A 7,298-nucleotide genomic window follows, 5' to 3' on the forward strand; every position below is an offset into this window, starting at 1 on the left:
CATAAAATTGTAAGGTATTATTATTAAATATTTGGGAAGAAGTTCACAGATACAAGTAAATGATTTAATAACACCTGATTTTTTTCTCTCCAGATTCTCTGGTTTAATGTATTAAGATCCCATAGCATCCAAATGCTGTTTCTCAAGCCTGCAGAGCAATCCTCTCCCTAGAAAATGCTTTTGTACAAGATCCAATTGTTCAAAAAATCAGAGCTTTTAAAAGGAGAGTGGCTTATGGCCCTGTAACACTGATTTGATTGCTGAGCAACCAGATGCGTACTCATTTATCCAGTGGGAAACTGTTGCAAGTTATTCAGAACAGGTTGTTCATTTGCTTGTTTGTTGCAGCTAGGATTTTAGATTTTTCCTTGTAACTGAAAACAACAACAACAACAACCTAAATACCTAGTGAATATATAGAAAAATGCAATATTTCTCATTTTGAAATTTAAGGTGGGAGTCTACCTAGTATGAGCTTACTATCTTATAAATTCATGAATCAGTGCAAGGAATATTGTGTGTTAGAAAGATGAGAATAGTAGTGCTGAAGTACTTTTCAATGTAGAAAATGAGAGTATAATGAATTAGTGAAACCAAGAAGAACTGATCACAGGTCTTGAAAGAAGTGGGCAGGATCCAGGACGCTTGGCGGCCTCAGCAGCAGGAGTTCAGGGGCCTTGTTCCAGCGCCCCACCTCAGAGCCACTCTTCTAGTCTTCATTATGATTACATGTCTGTTCCTTGTACATCTGGACTGCCATGCCTTGGTCCAGAGACCTTAATTTGTCCAGTCACTTGTGTCTTTCATGAGGGAGACATGTACTTAAGGGCTCAGTAGGAACTCTGGGGTGCGGGAGCAGTGGGAGGAAAAGGGACACCTAATTGATGTTTGATTTGCTGAAGCAGGGCAAATAATTCAGAAATGATTTCTATCCCAAAGCTCTTATCGTCTAGTACGGGGAGCAAAAGTGAAAGCAAAGTTGCTCAGTCATGTCCAATTCTTTGTGACCCCATGGACTGTAGCCTATGAGGTTCCTCCATCCATGGAATTTTCCAGGCAAGAGTACTGGGCTGAGTTGCCCTTTCCTTCTCCAGGGGATCTCACGGACCCAGGGATTGAACCCTGGTCTCCAGCATTGCAAGCAGACGATTTTACTGTCTGAGCCACCAGGGAAGCTCGAGCTACAAAGGAAACCCAGTAGGGGGAGAGAGACTTGTAAATAGTATGTTGGATATTTGCTGTAACTCCTGTAATGGAACTATATTCCAGGTTGTGGCAAGAGACAGCAGTCTGTTCTAATTTGGCGAGAATACTTAAGTTGTGTTAAGTAAGATTCACCATGTAGACAGAAGCACATGAGCAGAGGAACTCTTAAGGAGGAAAAACTTGTTCAGAAAAGTTTTTGTGGAGGCACTGTATCTCAAAGCTGAACATTTAGGCAGGGGCCAGATTAACTATTCAAGCTAAGGAGTTTGTTCCTTTTCTCTCAAGCTTAGGAGGCATCATGCCATTTTAAGCAGGGATGCGTTATCAGTTTTGAGTGTTACAAAGATGATTCCAATGGCATGAGAAGGAGCCTTAGAATTCTTGAAAGGAGATGATGCCTTGAATTAAGGTGGTAGCAAAAGGGGATGGGAAGGCTCAAGACATAGAGGAAAGGTTAAGGAAGAACTTTTAAGGCTTTGTAAACTAGTTGAATGAGAAGTATGGGGGAGAAGGAAGAATCTAATAATACATATTTTGGGCTCGTGTAACAGGGTCAGGAGGAGCCACTGACCCAAACAGGACAAGGCAGAGGCTAGATATTGCTATATTTCTCAGTGATTTGTTGACATTGCTACTTGATACCAATTTGGAAAGAAAAATAAAAACCCCATCTTCCTGCCTCTGAACTCACCTCCCATCTACGGTCATACCACACTCAACACAACCAATCTCATCTGAACTCACCTCCCATTCTGACTTTAGGAAGAATGCTCTTTAATTCAGGTTTCCCAGGTAGTGCTGGTGGTAAGGAATCCATCTGCCAGTGCAGGGGATGCAAGAGTGGAGGGTTCAATCCTCAGGTCACGAAGATCCCCTGGAGTAGGAAATGGCAACCCACTCCAGTATTCTTTCCTAGAAAATTCCATGGGCAAAGGAGCTGGTGGGCTATAGTCCATGGGGCTGTAAAGAGTTGGACGTGACTGACAGTTTCTTAAACAACTACACCCACTCCCCAGTAACTGCTACTTTATTACATATTTTTTAATTATGTCGTAATTTTAACCAACAAAAGCTACCCCACGGTCTAACCATCAGAGTAGAGAGAAAACAGGCAAACCTTGAAAGGTGCTCACCCAACCTCCTGTCCTCTAAGGGAGGCTCTTCTGTTTCTACGCTTCTGCTCTCAAAAGGAACCAGTCTGACTAAATCAGGCAGTTGTGTTGTTCTGGGTTTGATTGCTGCTATAGAATCTTCATAAAGGCTGGTCATTGCCCCTTTCTTCTTTATCCCTTTCTTGAGGTCACATAATGTAGTAAGAATTTAGAAAATTTAATTGAAGTATTTACTGCGAGAGTCTGTTGCCACTTTGTGAATTCAAGAGCTAATCAAAAAATTCTGAATTAAAGTTGAAGGGTGTGACCTCTTCACAGAGCCTGTTGAGCTCTGTCCCAAAGCCAAGGTTTCTATATATAAGGTCTTTCATGACTTCCCCGGGGTTTTCTCCTGGTGCACGTCCTCTGCTAGACTATGATTATTTTATGGGTTTGTGTTTTGCCCTTAACTGTGCTGTTGGGGGAGAGGTCATTCATCATTTTTGTATGATACCTGGTCAGAACAGGCCCTTAACAAATGATGGATGAATGGTTGATGGATGACACGAAACCTCAGCAATTCTCTTAGATCAATGGTTCCTAAAGTGTGGCCCACAAACCCCTCAGTGTCCCTGAGATGCTTTTAGAAGCGAGATGAGATCAAAACCGTTTTGAAATTGCCCGTCTCACTGTGTTGACATTTGCACTGATGGCCGAAAAAAGAACGTTAGGTTCAGCTGTTGATACCTGGTGTGCTGTGTGCTATGCTTAGTCACTCAGCCGTGTCCAACTCTTTGTGACCCTGTGGACTGTAGCCCACCAGGCTCTTCTTGTCCATGGGGATTCTCCAGGCAAGAATACTGGAGTGAGTTGCCATGCCATCCTTCAGGGGATCTTCCCAACCCAGGAATCAAACCCAGGTCTCCCGCATTGCAGGTGGATTCTTTACTGTGTGAGCCACCAGGGAAGCCCTTAGTATGAATCAAATTCATAGCATCGACTATCAATCATAATCTCCACTGCCCTACATGTTAAAAAGAACACAGGAATATCATCAATGACTCAGCAATAATTAGTAATGTCAGTAAATCTTGATCCTGAGTACATATCTTTTTAAGATTCCATGTGATGGAATTGAGGTAGAGTACAGCTCTGTTGTACTGAAGTTCAGGATTTGTTTTAAAGAAAAGCCTTTGATGCAAACTGAACCAGCCATTTTTTTTCATGGAAAAAATATTTACTTTAAAGAACAACTGACAGCCCAGTTAGTGTTGGGTAATTGGCAGATATTTTCTCAAAAATGAACAAAGCAAGCTTGTCACTTAAACAACTGACAGTGTCTGCTGCCAATGATAAAACCCGAGCTTTTACATGAAAAAAATAGAATTTAACTCAACTTGAACCATCATGCTGAGCTTGACAATTCCCAATACGTAAGGACTTTGATATCAGTGGTGATATTAATAAATGTTATTTTTTAATGTTACATAGTGCAGTGTGTCAACACTTAGAATATCTGCATAACTCAAGGAACATTGTTTTACAAATGACTAGTGCATGATATTATAAGGTCTTGCTTGGATAAGGAATCCATTCAAAGTGCAAGACAAAGCAGGGAAATTTAATATAACAGAAAATGATAATTCCTTGGTGTGGCTTCAGATTCTATACCACAACTAACCATTTAAGAAACTTCCACCTACTTAACAAGTATGAGTACAGTATCAAGAAAGATGATCTAGAATTATCTGAAAAGTGTATTAAATTATTTCTCCCTTTTATATATATCTGCGTGATGCCATATTGTCTTGTTTCCACTAAACATTTTACAACAGATTGAAGCAGAAACAGGGATGAGAATCCAGCTGTTTTCTATTAAGTCAAACATTTAAGAGACTGCAAAAACATGAAACACTGCCACTCTTCTCACTAAATATATTTTGGAAAATGTAGCTATTTTTCATAAAATATTTATGCTAATGTGTAATGGGTTTGGCATTTTAAAACAGTATTTTTAAAATGTCCCAGTTTTAAATTTTAATGTAGTAAATATTGATACACATAACCCAGATATACAAAAAACAAAAACAACAAAAAACATTTGAGGTTCTAATTTTTAATACTGTAAAGTTCTAAGACCAAAATGTGTGAATGTCTCGAGGTGTTTCAGGTGTTCAGCTTTTGTGGATAAAAGGTTCATGCCATTTCTGCTTTGATCATTCTAGCATTGTTTCTTTAAGCTATAAAATGTATGTCAGTCAGTCAGTCAGTTAAGTCGCTCAGTCGTGTCCGACTCTTTGCAACCCCATGAACTGCAGCATGTCAGGCCTCCTTGTCTATCACCAACTCCCAGAGTTTACTCAAACTCATGTCCATTGAGTCGGTGATGCCATCCAACCATCTCATCCTCTGTTGTCCCCTTCTCTTGCCTTCAATCTTTCCCAGCATCAGGGTCTTTTCAAATGAGTCAGCTCCTCGCATGAGGTGGCCAAAGTACTGGAGTTTCAGCTTCAACATCAGTCCTTCCAATGAACACCCAGGACTGATTTCCTTTAGGGTGGACTGGTTGGATCTCCTTGCAGTCCAAGGGACTCTCAAGAATCTTCTCCAACACCACAGTTCAAAAGCATCAGTTCGTTGGTGCTCAGCTTTCTTTATGGTCCAACTCTCACATCCATACATGACTACTGGAAAAACCATAGCCTTGACTAGATGGACCTTTGTTGACAAAGTAACGTCTCTGGTTTTTAATATGCTGTCTAGGTTGGTCATAACTTTCCTTCCAAGGAGAAAGTGTCTTTTAATTTCATGGCTGCAATCACCATCTGCAGTGATTTTGGAGCCCCCAAAAATAAATTCTGACACTGTTTCCACTGTTTCTCCATCTATTTGCCATGAAGTGATGGGACCGGAGCCATGATCTTTGTTTTCTGAATGTTGAGCTTTAAGCCAACTTTTTGACTCTCCTCTTTCACTTTCATCTTCTTTCACTTTCATCATGAGGGTGAATTTCTGTCATGAGGGTGGTGTCGTCTGCATATCTGATTTTTTGATATTTCTCCCAGCAATCTTGATTCCAGCTGGTACTTCATCCAGCCCAACGTTTTTCATGATGTACTCTGCCTTATAAACTTACTTTATAAACTTACTATATAAACTTACTTTAATTATAAGTTAAATAAGCAGGGTGACAATATACAGCCTTGATGTACTCCTTTCACAATTTGGAACCAGTCTGTTGTTCCATGTCCAGTTCTAACTGTTGCTTCCTGACCTGTATACAGGTTTCTCAAGAGGCAGGTCAGGTGGTCTGGTACTCCCATCTCTTTCAGAATTTTCCACAGTTTATTGTGATCCAGTCAAAGGCTTTGGCATAGTCAATAAAGCAGAAGTAGATGTTTTTCTGGAACTTTCTTGCTTTTTTGATGATCCAGTGGATATTGGCAATTTGATCTCTGATTCCTCTGCCTTTTCTAAATCCAGCTTGAACATCTGGAAGTTCACGGTTCATGTATTGTTGAAGCCTGGCTTGGAGAATTTTGAGCATTACTTTACTAGCATGTGAGATGAGTACAATTGTGCGGTAGTCTGAGCATTCTTTGGCATTGCCTTTCTTTGGGATTGGAATGAAAACTGACCTTTTCCAGTCCTGTGGCCACTGCTGAGTTTTCCAAATTTGCTGGCATATTGAGTGCAGCACTTTCATAGCATCATCTTTCAGGATTTGAAATAGCTCAACTGGAATTCTATCACTGGAATTCATCCACTTTCGTAGTGATGCTTCCTAAGGCCCACTTGACTTCACTTTCCAGGATGTCTGGCTCTAGGTGAGTGATCGCACCATTGTGGTTATCTGGGTCATGAAAATCTTTTTTGTACAGTTCTTCTGTGTATTCTTGCCACCTCTTCCTAATATCTTCTGCTTCTGTTAGGTCCATACCATTTCTGTCCTTTATTGAGTCCATCTTTGCATGAAATGTTCCCTTGGTATCTCTAATTTAAATGTATTTTGTGTCTAAACATATTCAATCCTTGAAAAATAGTTTTATTAGTCTTTATTTATTATTTCTTCGCTGCACCACTCAGTTTGTGGAATCTTAGCTCCCCAACCAGGGATTGAACTGGGCCGTCGGCAGTGAAAGCTCAAAGTCCTAATCACCAATCAGGGAATTCCCTATTAGCCTTTAAATTGAAAAATATATACACAAGCAATTTTAAGATTCAAACAGTACAGAAGTATATTGAAGTTGTTTTTTAGTTAAAAGGCTGTATAAAATAATGATCCATTTGTAACTTTGTAGGGGAAAGAGATGGAGAAGGCAATGGCAACCCACTCCATTACTCTTGCCTGTAAAGTCCCATGGACGGAGGAGCCTGGTAGGCTGCAGTCCATGGGGTCACGAAGAGTTGGACACGACTGAGCGACTTCACTTTCACTTTTCACTTTCATGCATTGGAGAAGGAAATGGCAACCCACTCCAGTGTTCTCACCTGGAGAATCCCAGGGATGGGGGAGCATGGTGGGCTGCTGTCTATGGGGTCGCACAGTCGGACACGACTGAAGCGACTTAGCAGCAGCAGCAGGGGAAAGAGAATAATTATAACCATTGTCTTACCAACTTAACAAGTGTTTTTTAGTTTTTAAAAACTATCCTTATCCTTTTATCCTTATAAAAACTACCCTTATCCTTGTATTTATGATAAGAAGCAGTAAAAATCTGAAGTGTGTACTATACAGGCATTGTACTAAAGAACCTCTGTGACATGCTATGATCACTGATAAAGATACTGTCTCCTGATACACTCTTCAAAGCTGAAGCCTTAGGTGTCAAAGCTGCCTTATAACTCTCTTGGCATGAGCCATGAAATCCTTGTTTTGATAATGATTATCTTCTTTCTGGATCATATTTTCCATTTTGATCCAACTGATACTGCTTTAGGTACTGTCTTGTTCTGAAACATTTTGGATGTATTAATAGGCTCCTACTCAAATTAACTCAA

Source organism: Bubalus kerabau, chromosome 1 (assembly GCF_029407905.1).
Source record: "Bubalus kerabau isolate K-KA32 ecotype Philippines breed swamp buffalo chromosome 1, PCC_UOA_SB_1v2, whole genome shotgun sequence".
NCBI classification, from domain to species: domain Eukaryota; kingdom Metazoa; phylum Chordata; class Mammalia; order Artiodactyla; family Bovidae; genus Bubalus; species Bubalus kerabau.